Source organism: Leuciscus leuciscus (assembly GCF_965113295.1).
Source record: "Leuciscus leuciscus genome assembly, chromosome: 16".
Classification (NCBI taxonomy): domain Eukaryota; kingdom Metazoa; phylum Chordata; class Actinopteri; order Cypriniformes; family Leuciscidae; genus Leuciscus; species Leuciscus leuciscus.
The window spans coordinates 18,245,533-18,259,381 of NC_138740.1; the positions used below are offsets into that span (position 1 = coordinate 18,245,533).

Below are 13,849 nucleotides of genomic sequence, written 5' to 3' on the forward strand. Positions count from 1 at the left end.
AACAAAATTAATTAAATAAATCCAAATCTATAAAATGATCCCATGATGGGAACCCATAAAAGGTTCTATGGAATGGAATGAGGTGCCTGAAAGAACCCTTTAAGGTTTTATATACTGTAGAACCTTTTCTTCTAAGAGTAGTACCGGTCATTTTATGATCTTGGGCTTATAGATCTGCAGGATGCCTGAAAAAAAAACAAAAAAAACATTTGAATAAATTTAATGGAATAATTGTCTAACAGTTCTATAATTTTATACAAAAAGTTATACAGTCACTTAAAGTTACAGAAACATAATCGGCTGTTTGTCCATTTTAAATTGGCTTGTATCAACGCATGGCTTTTCTGTGATAATGTTTCTCTAGTCTGCTTGAGCCCGTCTCTAGAGTGAAGCGCTTTATCTACCTTCCACACCGGCTCAACGTCATACTGCCATCTGCTTGTTAAAATGAGCTCAGCTGTTTCTCTCTGGGGTTTTACTAGTTAAAGGACTGCTATTTGGCAATGTGTTAAATTTGGCAGTTTGGAGCAGTTAGTCAATTATTCAATTAGTTAATTAACTGAAATGAATTTGTATAGTTATATAGATCCCAGAATAAATATAGCTAGTGTATATAGTATATTCATTTTGTATGCATTTATTCATATAATCATATAAATACAGTCTTGTATTTATAATAAAAATAACAATGTCCTGATGAAAATGGTAACAGTAATAATACAGAATAATTGCCCTTTAAAACATTCCACTCTAACTTGGCACACAACTTATCAAACGTCTTACCAGTTGTGGTGGGAATTGTGAGATGTTTAACTTCTCTGTAAATCTCCAGTCAGCTCTCATCTCTCATCCTCTCATCTTCTTTTGTGAGACATACTGTACCTTTGCTGAAACATGGATTCCTCTGACCACAGCACACATTTCCACTGTCTTTTAGACCATCTGAAATGAGCTCGGGCCTGAGAACTCGTCAGCGTCTCTGCACTGAACAGATGTATAGCTTTCTGCTAGAGATTCAAGTTGCATTTCTTGATGCAGAGTCAGACTGTGTTAAGTGGCAATGGTTTTCCAGAGCACATGTGGCTGTATTTAACAGAGTAGCATGATGGTTTCCCATGCAGTTCCCATCTCAGGGCTCAAAGGTCACGCACATTCGACATCTCAGGGCTCAAAGGTCACGCACATTCGACAGAGGTCTCCTGCCTTGCCCTACACAGACTGAGATTTCTCTGGATTCCCTGAATCTTTTCACAATATTATGTATGGTATTTGGTGAAAGACCTAAATACTTTGCAATCTTGCATTGAGAAATGTGTTTTTTTTTTTATTGTTTGACAATTCTCTAATGAAACTTGGCACAAAGTGGTGAGCCACGACCTTTTTGGCGGATGCTCCTTTTATACCCAAACACGATCCCCTCACCTATTACCAGTTCACCTGCCAATTGTGGACTCTTTCAACAGTTTAACTACGATATTCTATAGTCTTTTCACATTTATTTTGCATCTATCCCAACTTTTTTGTGTAGCAGCCATCAAAATCAAACTTTGTTTATATTTACAAAGTACAATTAATTTGGCCAGTGGATACATTTACATACAGTGGATACATTCTCGATACATTTCTCTTAGTTATCATGGTTTCAGTTATGACTCAAGAGTACTTTGAAGAGCTCAGTCTATTTAAAAGGATTGTAACCACCACAGGAAAACCACATCATTGGGGATGGTGGTTAAGCTCCTCAATCTCCCGTATCACGCAGCACAGAGAGCCACTTACAAATCCAATTCAACAGTGTGTTCATTATCATCACTCAGAAGGTCAACGAGCATAGAAAGGTCATTTGGCAGTATAGCTGCGATCCCTCTTTTAAAGCGTAAATCCATGCTTCTCAGTCGAGGTCATTGCTTGTTGAAGTCAATATCTGCATCACAAACCGGGATGTTATGGACTCAAAGGAAACAACACAACCCAGATGACAATAATGACCTGGGATGGGACCAGAGTGTATCTCTGCCACCATCAATATAAAAATGTTTACAAAATAAAAGTTGTACTGTAAATTTAATGATTAATATTCTTAATTCAAAATAGTATTTTTAGCACTATGCTTACTAAATACATTAAATCCATTTAAAATGAAGTCTCATTGTTAATTTAAATTAATTCATTTAAATGTATGTCAATTGTTCGTTCTAAATAAGGCATTTTAAGACTTATTTTTCTGCAATCTTTTCTGACGGAGGCCTGACGAAGGATTTATCCGTTCCCATTGCATTCCGTCATGTCTTTTTCAGTTTCCACTGGGATTGAGTCAAAACTGTTCCTCTGATGAGACAATTAGGGTGGGGGATGGATGGATGGATGGACCCCCACCTATTAGCTCATTCATGAAGTTGTACCTCTTCCATGATGAAATATCAAGACCAGTGGGTTCACTTGACTCACTCAACCTCAGTGGGTGGCTTCCTTATCTCAAAACTGATTCTTACATATTCTTACTGATCTTATGACTGTACATCAGGCTGAAACAAATAACAGACATATCCCAGTGTTGCACAATCCATTACAAGAGATATAAACATACTGTAAGGGTGTAGCAAATAGTTCATTTTCATCCATCTTCTTTAGATGACATCTAACGTTCTTATCAATCCAGCAGTAAAACAAATTTGATAGTTGTCAACCTTTCCTGGTGTATCAGTGCAATCCTATTTAGTAAAGTGTTGCAACATTTCTTGTAGTTGTTAATGTTTATGTTAACATCTTTGTTTCATTGTGCCCGTTGGTTGACAGACTTCATCTCCGCAAGTAAATTCATATGACTAGATAAATATAACATGAAATTCAAATATCTTAATATCAGTATGTGATTGGATTACACAAAAATTATAATTGAATGTATTTTAATATGGTCCAACAGAAATTGAAATTCATATTATACATATCAGCCTCCTAAGTTGAGTAAGACCAAAGGGTATTTTTAACTGAATTTTCTTGCCTTTGCCTGATGTTCAAAAACAGGTATAATATACTGAAAATTAATAATTGCACAAACGTTATAAAGCACTTTTCACAAACAAGGCCTGTCAATGAATAGACCTTTAGCAAATGATGATTGTCAACCTCAGGAGGTCGAATTCAATTTTATATTATATAACATATGATCTGATTAAGATTAAGTCTGATTAAACCATCAAAATATGAGTGTATAAGTATATGTGTGTGTTTTGTTCTTCCCTCATATATATATATATATATATATATATATATATATATATATATATATATATATATATAGGGAAGAACAAAACACTAAGCTTGGTTATGTTTATCTGACTTTATTTTATTTATTTTTTTTGTAAAAAACTACAGCCACAGGTTTTATTTTACAATGATGAAAAAACAAAAAACTAAGAAAAAGCTCACAGAAAAAAAAAGCATACATCAACTACAGCATAATCATAATCAATATTTAGATGGTTCTCTTTTGTTTTTGCATGTGTTCATACTTTCTTTGTATGGAAGCCTGTCCGGTTATATATATTATATATTGGGTTTTTCCCTGTTCACACAATTCTAGAGATAAAATCATACATCACTGTTTGACTCCAGTTTCTACAGTAAATGGCTCAGATTCAGAGCCACTGTTGAGCACTGTGGCTGACATGCCGTCATGCAGTAGCCTTAGTACACGGATGTATTTGGCATGACATCCATACTTTGATAGTATGCTCCACAGTGCCTGCCTATCCACGGAGTCAAAGGCCTTTGTCAAGTCTATAAAGGCCATGTACAGAGGCAGTCCTTGTTCCCGACACTTTTCTTGTAGTTGGCGAGCAGAAAAGATCATGTCAGTTGTTCCCCTAGACGGACGGAAACCGCATTGTGATTCAGGGAGTATCTCCTCAGACAGTGGTAGCAGTCGGTTGGCAAGAACACGAGCAAGGACTTTGCCTGTTGTTGATAAGAGCGAGATACCCCTGTAGTTTCCACATTCAGCCTTGTCCCCTTTCTTGAATATGGTAACAATTTGGGCATCCCGGAGCTCTGAGGGGAGCTCTTCCCTTCCCCAGACCTTGACGAGTAGATGGTGGATGTGATGCCAGAGCCTTGGTCCTCCTTCCTTTAAGACCTCCGCGGGGATCCCATCAGGACCAGTGGCCTTGTTGTTCCTGAGGTTCTTGATGGCATTGTGAACCTCAGTTAGGGTAGGAGGTTCCCCCATGTCTTCTCTGATGGGACTCTGCGGGATATGGTCGGCGATGTCTGGTTCGGCTAAGCTGTCACGGTTCAGAAGTTCTTGAAAGTGCTCCTTCCAACGTGCGTTGATGGAGTCATTGTCTTTTAAAAGAGTCTGTCCATCTTTTGGGCGCAGGGGATTTGAGGCGTGGTGGCTAGGGCCATAGACAGCCTTAGTGGCACTAAAAAAGCCTCTAGTGTTACCTGAATCTTACCTCTGGAGTTCTAGAGACTTTTCTGTCCACCAGTTGTTCTTGAGCTCCCTCATCAATCTCTGAACGTCAGCCTTGGCTCTGGAGTGTGCTGCCCTTTTGGCCTCACATGTTATGTCATTTTGCCACACTTGTAAGGCTTTTCGTTTTCTGGAGATAAGTTGTTCTATCTCTATGTCATTTTCATCAAACCAGTCCTGATGTTTCCTGGACTGATACCCAAGGGTGGATTTGCATGAGTCATGGATGGTGGATTTGAGAAGGCCACAGTGCTCTTCGATGTTATCAGGATATTCTTGCTGAAGATTTTTCTCGAGAGAGTCCTGAAGTAGCTGCTGGATGGCAGTTTCCTTCAGGCTGTCAAGGTTCAGTCTTCGCCGGGTCTGCTTCTTCTGAATCCTCCTCCTTTTTTTAAGTTTGATGGACATTGTGGATCGGATGAGGCGGTGGTATGTCCAGCAGTTGTCAGAGTTTATCATGGCCCTTGTGATGTGCTTGGAGCGAGGGTGTCTCCAAGATGCCTTGAATTTGTTTTTTTGTCGATAGAGAGTGTTGGTGATGACGAGGTTGTGTTGAGCACATTTACTCAGAAGCAGCACTCCATTGGAGTTGATATTACCGATGCCCTCCTTGCCAATAGTGCCCTTCCAGAGGTGTTGGTCCCGGCCTACCCTAGCATTGAAGTCTCCAAGGAGGATGATCTTGTCCTCCCTGGGGATTTTTGACAGGGTTTCTTCCAGGCAGGCGTAGAAGGCTTCTTTTTCTTCCACGTCGGAGTCTAGGGTAGGGGCATAGGCGCTCACTACTGTCGCTGTCTGGTTGTTGGCTAACACCAGACGGATTGTTATGAGGCGCTCGCTGATCCCCACAGGAAGTTCGGAGAGGTGGTTGACAAGCTGATTTTTGATGGCAAGTCCAACTCCATGGTTTCTAGCCTCATCGGCTGGCTTTCCTTTCCAGAAGAAAGTGTAGCCACCTTTCTCCTCCTTCAACTGCCCTTCACCTGCCCGTCGGGTTTCGGAGAGAGCAGCTATATCAATCCGGCATCTCTGCAGTTCTCTGGCTATGATGGCGGTTCGTCTCTCAGGTCTGTCACTGGAGGTGCTGTCCATCAGAGTGCGCACATTCCAGGCTCCAAAATTAAATTTCTTTTGTTTCTGACCGCAAATGGGGTGTTCCCTCTGGACGCGGTAATCCAGTTGGGAGGTATGAGGCAGGCTATTTTTAGGGCACCTTTTCTAGCCCCTTCCCCATGTGGGGTAAGCAGAGCGGATCCTGAATAGGACTGCTTAGTCATGGGTGTAGCTGCCGAAGAGCTCTTCTGCCTCGTTCCAAGAGCCCAGCGACTGATTCTGACACCCATCGCCTGATGTGCCAGCTCATGACTAGGGGCTTCCAGACTACACAAACCTGCCCCCGTCGCCACTTGCTGGTCGCCATAGGACTTTAACCGGGAATGGTAGGGTGGATTCCCTTTGTGGAGGACGCCTGTGCGTGGCGTTATTTAACGTGTGGAGGCTGGTGCACAGACAACCACCACATGGTCCTTGGCAGGTCTGGGTCAGGATCTAGTGGCACGGAGTCCAAGATCACTGCTGCAGCCTTCATCCGCCTTCCCAGCCGTTGTGATGCTCCACTTAAGTCAGCCATCATCCTCCGCCTGTTCCGCCGTTGAGGTCTTTTGACTTTTTTTTCAGGGTGTGCTCCCTTAGCCTTCGCCTCTATAGGCTTCCCCACAAGGCAATGGGACTATTTACCCATAGCTGGGGCTGTGGTTGGTGGGTGCCAGGGCATGTCCACTACTTGGTGGGCCTGCACACCGCGCCTCTGGGGCCCACTGCTGCTCCGAGATCCCCTACAGTTCAGCCTGGGTCCGCTAGGGCCCAGTTACCATGTGTGGCCGCAAGGAGGCACTGTAGGAGTCTTGACGGTGGAGAGGCTGTGTACCGACAGGAGGAGTCTTACGCACTTGGCTCCTCTTTTCACCCTTGCACAAGGGCTAGTCGGTGGCAGTAGCTGTAAGCAGAAAGTAGCAAGCAGAAGTAGCATGCAACATGCAATATCTACTAAACTACAGGCACTACTATTCCAGTAATACTGCACTGATGCATCACACACGCCCTGTGCATACACACACACACTGTAACACAGTCACACACACATACTCACACACACCAAAAAATCCAAAGTAAAAAATTTTAAATGTAAAATTAATGAATCATCAAAACGTCTCAGTTTACGCACGTAACCATGGTTCCCTAAGAAGGGGAACGAGATGCTGCATCCCGAATGCCTCCGGTGTGATCGGTGTCTGAAGCATAAGTCTAAACAATGAACTTGACATTGGCAAGCAGCAGCCTATGACGTCACCAACGGTGCGACTGAGAGTATAAAAGGGCACCTGTGAAATACGTCATCCACTTCTTGTCTAATGGAGATGTGTGCAGGAATACAGGAAGCAATGGCAAAGGGAGACAGCGTCTCATTCCCCTTCTCAGGGAACCATGGTTACATGCGTAACCTGAGACGTTACCTTTCGAAAGGGAACATGCAATGGGTCCCCTAGAGGGCACTATGAGGAATGAAATACCCACGCTGCCATGCTGAAGGGATTAGTACCCTATTGGCGGAGCTAAGTTGAAGGACTCAAAGGAGTCATCCCTAAGGTGCACACCAGCAATGCGATCATAGACCCGGGGCATCTCAAGAAAGCAGGCCTCAACAGGATGACTCGGTCTATATGAACTACATTCATATTCAGGCCAGCATCCAAGGAGGCTCACAGAGAGCCTAATACTCAGAACTTATGTTCAGACAGCCCTGAAGAGTGGAGGCCTCAAACAAGGCAGGACTGATAAAGCTCAGAAAGAGCTAAAACTAAGTCTAACTGGCCCATGAAGCTCCGCAGAGTGGAGGAGTTCTAGTGCCCAGAAATAGGTTCCCATGCACCCGTTTGCCATTTTTTTGTAACCTGTTTTTTGCGACCCTAATGGTGTCTAGTTTTTTATTAGAATTTTTGGTGTTGCCGATGTCAACTAATGTCCCATGGGGTTCGTTTGGCGGCCATCTTGAAGTGAAAAGGAAGATTTTCATATCCTGAACCACACAACATACAAAGACAGATGAACCCACTTTTTCATATAATTCTGACACCATGACTCAAATGGAAATGTCATTGACATGTTACAACCACTCTTTATTGGTGAAAAATAGACAAATAGGCTCATAACGATGTAACTTTTGCTATTTTGTTTTTGCAATAGTTTCCTGCATTAGTCCTGTGTCATATACGCCAAGTCAAGTCACCTTCATTTATATAGCGCTTTTAACAATATAGATTGTTTCAAAGCAGCTTTACAGTGATAATAGGAAATTAAAGTAACACAGATTGTTTTGGCTTTTAAACCCTGAAACAGGTTCCAAGCCGTTGCAGACCTTGTCTTGATACTTCAGATACCTGATGATGCTGAGGGTTGAGTCATCTTGAAGAGCAAGGTCGAGGTTCTGTCGGTCACACAACTTGGTGAGGTTGAGCAGAGCCTCAGTACTGAGCTGGACACTCTCCTCCTCAATAAAAAGCTCCAGCGGCAGCAACTCCAGTGCTTCACGGACGGTCTTGAGGCAGAAGAGGGCCTTGGAGCACAATCTTCAGGCGGCCACTTGTGACCAGCTGAGCCTCAAGAACGATCTCAACATAGCCTGAACCATGGCACTTATGGTTAGTGATCATGCTGAGGTAGTTCATGGCAGTATGGAACTGCCCTGGGAGGACTAGGTTGTATTTGTACTTCTCCCTGACCTTCCAGACAAGTGGCAGAACCTCCATGCACACGCCCAGATCCAAGGTGTTGATGGTGTACTTCTGACCGACCTCAGCTGTAGCCTCCTCAGACTGTCCTAATGTCCTGTAGTCCTCAAAAGTCCTGTTTGCTAGCATTAGTCAAAGGAGCCAACCATCATGTCTCTAGGATGTTCTGATGCAGAGATTCAGGTCTTGCTAAACGGTTGCTAGGTTACTGTTTGGTTGCTAGGGAGTGGCTTGAAAGCTGCCAATGATGATACTCCAAAGGCTGTTTGTCAGTATGAATGACATAAACCAACTGCAATCCCTCTATGACATTTGGATTAGAAGATATCAATCTTTGGGTTTGGGTTGCTGGGGTGTTCGACAACGGCTGCTAGGGCATGGCTAGGAAGTGTTGAAAGTGATATGTGATTGGCTGTTTACTGCCCCGAGTCGAATCAGCCAACCCTCATGTTTCTATGACACTTCTATCCAAAGATATCCCTTTGACCTCTTTCAGTGGAAGTCTATGAAACTAGTTGCTAGGGTGCTCTAAATGGTTGCTAGGGCATGGCTTGATGGCTTCATGGTGATCCTGATAGACCACCCCCTGTCTCTATGACAGAGTTGATCCAGAGTTATGTTAAATACAAAATTCCTATGTAAGTTACATAGTAGGATAAACATGTATGCGCAATCACTGTTTCATGGGCCGTCCCTTCGCCATAGTATGTCTATGGGGCAACTTTGGGCAGCTCCTGCCCCCTAGGGGTACAACTTGGTGGAAACACATGTTTATACGAAATCCTTGCTCAGAGCTATGACTCGCCAAAATCTGTTGCAATGTTAAAGGTGCCTTATGCAACTTGGAGCCACCTATAGGCAATTAGTTGAATTACACTGGTAACGGTTACTAACGGAGTTTGATTGACAGCTTTGCTTCCCAGTAGGCGGAGACACTTTTTGCTTGCAGGCTGCAGTCAGACAGACCATCAGAGTTACACAGCTGAGACGGTAGGGTAGAGACTGGTGTGCAACCTATGCGAGCAATATCAAATATGCATTCCCCAGAGGTAAACTTTCATACTAGAATCAAAAGTTGAATGCTCTTCTAACTTTTCATAACTAAAAGTAACTTTTCATAACTACGGAAAACAGAATAAACATAAACAGCTCAACTAATCACGACGTCATCTGGACTATCCAGTACTGTACCAGGCATAGGGGATAAACAATATGCGTCTTTTGACCAACTTGCACAAGGCAAAATATAGCTAAAAATTCCGTGCAATTTATTACGTTTGGTCGACCAACCTGAACCCACAAAGCATATTTTTTACTTTCTCTTTTGCAGAGATCACAATGAATGTTTGCGAACATTAGGTTGTTACAATATTTTCCAGCAGCACATGGAATAAAGGAACGTCTGCTTGGACGTAATTTAGCTAGCTAACGTTTGCATAACGTTAGTTCTCATGTTGACTCGCAGAAATAAATCCTACTCCTAAATCAATGTTATTTTTGTTATTTAATAAAGTAGGATCAGCTAACAAGAATAAATAATTTCGATATCTAGCAAAATAACAATCTAGCAGCAGTACATAGCTAGAGCACTCATTGACTAACTAGCTAACCTGATAAATGAGGTATTACATTTCTGTACCTGTCCAATAGAAACGTGGCCAACTCTGCATCGCTCTTCAATCCAAATGCAAACTTCATCTGCCGCCATCTGACAAACGCCAAACCCAGATTTACTCTGGTTTTACTCCGGTCTTTTTCCGATGCTCTTTGCATTGCTATATTTTCTTTTCTTATTTTTTTGGCAAGCTCCGTCGCAAGTAGGGCTTGCGTCCGCCATTACTTTAACAAAATATTGGACGTGTTTGTAACTCTCAGTGTACCTGCCCTCAAAGCCTGTCATTGGCTATCACCTCACACACACTCTTACAAATGTACACGCCCCAAAACGTCCCGACTCCAATATATGCTGGCTACCAAGGCAGTGGGGGGAATGTCAGTTCTGACACTCTGCCAGATACTATGTTTTAAAGTTAGCTGATGACATATAAGGGTTATTATTGGATATTTTATTATGGAACAAGTTGCATAAGGCACCTTTAAGTCTATTGGATTTTAGACCCAATTTTTTGCCCACTGGGTGAACATTGCACAGCCAATGGCTTATATAAGATATAGGACACCTCTCCTCAATAATCCACACGATTTGACGCCTCATTCATGGGTATACGACAAACAGGACTAATGCAGGAAACTATTGCAAAAACAAAATAAAAGTCACATCGTTATGAGCCTAAAATGTGTTGTTTGCCTATTTTTCACTAATAAAGAGTAGTTGTACCATGTCAATAACCTTTTCATTTGAGTCCTAGTGTCAGAATTTTATGAAAAAGTGGGTTCATTTGTCTTTGTATGTTGTGTGGTTCAGGAGATAAGAAAATCTGCCTTTTTTGCCCCTAGCGCTGACATCACTTCAAGATGGCCTCCAAACGAACCCAATGGGACATTAGTTGACCTCGGCAACATCAAAAATTCTTAACTAGACACCATTAGGATGCCAAAAAAACAGGTTACAAAAAAATGCCAAATGGGTGTATGGGAACCTATTTCTCCTGCTAGACCAATACAATGACTTTCTAAATCGAGAAGAGACCTAACAATGCCCCATGCTCAGGACATCTTGCAAACTGACTCACAGAGAGCCTATAACTTGCAATTGCTATCATAGCGGAGCTCTTGGGAGCGGAGGCCTCGGTAAGATAAATCTCTGTAGCAAGAGCAGGCCTAGCAATGCTCGCAGTAGCCAAGAGGGTTCACAGAGAGCCTAACCATGTAGCCTATGGCTGAACTCATAGGATGAATACACTGTGTCCTACACCTGTGAAGGAAGCTACATAACAGTGCTAGCCACCTGACACAATAATGGGCGGAGCTCAGAGGAGCAGAGGCCTCTAACAGAACGACTCTCTATAGTGAGAGGAGGCCTTACAACACTCTAGTTCATTTAAACCCTTATATAGGGGCGGCAGTGGTTCAGTGGTTCATGTAGGTTGTCTACAAACCGGAAGGTTGGTGGTTCAATCCCCGGTTCCACCTGACCAAGTGCCGCGGTGTCCATGAGCAAGACACCTAACCCCAGCTGCTCCCGACGAGCTGGATGGCGCCTTGCATGGCTGACACCGCCGTCGGTGTGTGAATGGGTGAATGTGAGGCTATGTAAAGCGCTTTGGTGGCCATAGGTCTGTGAAAGCGCTATATAAATGCAGTCCATTTACCATTTAGTTCAAGAGCAGTGACCAAGAAGGCTCACAGAGAACAACTTAGACCCAGGTTGCTCAGGGGAGTGAACAAACAATAGTAAAAGGTAATCCCAACTAGGAGGCTCAAAGAGAGCCTACAACTCGGAATTGCATAAAGGATTGTACAATTCCCTTAGAAAAGAGAAGGCCTAGCAACTCTTTATCAAAAGAGCAGCCAAGGAGGATCAAGTGAGCCTATCAACTCAGCATTGTTACCCCGTCAAGGAGCCACATAGTGCGCCTAACAACTCGATGCAGCCCCAAGAAGAGCACTGAGGAGCAGTTTCTATAAAAGCAGTAGCCAAGGAGGCTCAAATGGATCCTAACGACTTGACAACAGTGCCCACTAAAAATGAGAGGCCTAACAATACTCCAGCAATAGCTTAGGGTGCTCAGAGAGCCAAAAACAGCTCCATCGAGCTTCCTCAGGAACTCGACCGTATGCTGGTCAAGCTCAAAAGAGCAGAGGCTAAACTTCCAGTAACTCGTCATATGCGGAGCAGTTTTTGCCTGCTCGTTTTTGGCTCTAAGCCAGGAGCGTGCTCGCTGCCAGATCAGATGACGTAAGAGACAACACATCATCATAATCTGGCAGCTCGCTCTCGTCAGCCGCAGATGAATGAGAAATATTTAATACCTTTCTCAAACTCATCCGCGAGCTCCACCTACTCGCTTCAGCCGCAGCAGGTCCTGAACCGTGGGGCACAGATGGCTGTCCCAGTTCCCTAAAGAAAAGGGACAGACGAGACCGAAGTTTCTTCATAGAGAAGCGCTCACAATGCACGAAAACAGCCCCGTCACAGACTGAGCATGCATGCTCCTCGCCTGTGAAAATGATGCATATATCTTGTGTCATCAGGTGTCAGAAAACGCTGACATGGATGCACACACTTCTTAAAGGACTTAGCACTAGTGATAGCCATAATCGTCTTGTTTTAGACACACGATCAAACAAACAGGTATCCTGAAGTCAAGAAAGAGGATGACGTATTTCACAGGTGCCCTTTTATACTTAGGAACGCACCAGTGGTGGCATCTTAGGCTGCCGCCTGCCAATGTCAAGTTCATTATCTTGTTTAGACTCATGATTCAGACATGATCACACCGGAGGAATTCCCCATAGCACTATAGGGGATGCACCGCGAGTTCCCTTTCGAAAGGGAACTGATAGATCTCACAGCAACACATGAGGCACTTTTCCAGTGCGTGGTACGACTCAGCTCAACTCGCTTTACTTTGGCTCGTTTTGCTTTTCCACTGCAGTTTAGTACCTCTTCAAAGTGGGTGGGATTATAGACTGATCGTTATAGTTGCGCTGCCTCTACTGCCGCTCCTCGGCTACCAACAAGAGGAATGTCTGCACCTCGTCTACTGACTACGATACAGCCATTTCTTTTTTCAAGTTGCGTGCGACAGTTGTTTAAAGCAAGTAGTTAAAAAAAAGTCGTGGGAACAAATTATACTGCGGTGGCTGTTGCTGACTTTTTATTCGTTTTACAGAGATGTTTTACTCTGAACCAGGCGTATAGAGCATAAATGTTCTCCAAGGCTCTGAGAATTAGGCCCTGCACAAAGCTACAGTGAATAAAATAAATACATAATAATAAGTTTGTTTAAATTAAAAACAATGTCATCAAAAGGATTTATATTTTAAAGAAAAAAATACATTGTGCTGTTTAACATCCAAGCTGTAGTGCAGGCTGAGGCCTGAGTATGCACTGCATACAGTACATGGCCTATAGTCAGGATGCTGTTTAGACAGCATCTCAAATTGTCAGACACAAACAGACACCTCAGTTGTCTTTGAGACACAATCTCAATTTGACTGAATATGGTGCACTTTAATCCATCTGCACTTCCTTAATTCATCTGATTCTGCGCATAACTTTTTTAATTAATAACAAAAATACAAAGTTGACATGTTTATGATACACAATTTTTGTGAATATAATAAACAAAATGTAACAGTAAAACACCCCTTGTCAACAGAATATAGAAATGGCAGAAAAATATAAAGATAGGAGAGAAATTTTTCCTTTTGTTGGTGAACTTAAGTATAAAATTTGCAGAGACGATACGTTTAAAACAAAACAAGCATTGAAAAATTTTTTTTGTCAGATTCGTAGTATCCTAAAATATTGTCTTTAAAAGTTATAGTTACACCTTACATGATATCAATAATGAATGTCTTCCTGCAACTTTCAGGCTGCATCAAAAGTTACAACTTGACCTGACGAGTGCGCCATTACGTCATCCCTGCCCAGCGCGCGCGCTCGAGAGAGAGAGAGAGA

At 42.8% G+C, this 13,849-nt stretch overlaps 1 long non-coding RNA gene across 1 annotated transcript in view; it reads right to left on the reverse strand.

The window, feature by feature from the left end:
• LOC309477265 overlaps positions 1-13,849 on the reverse strand; it is a 59,657-nt gene that overhangs the window by 32,740 nt on the left and 13,068 nt on the right. The gene's annotated exons all lie outside the window — the stretch shown is intronic.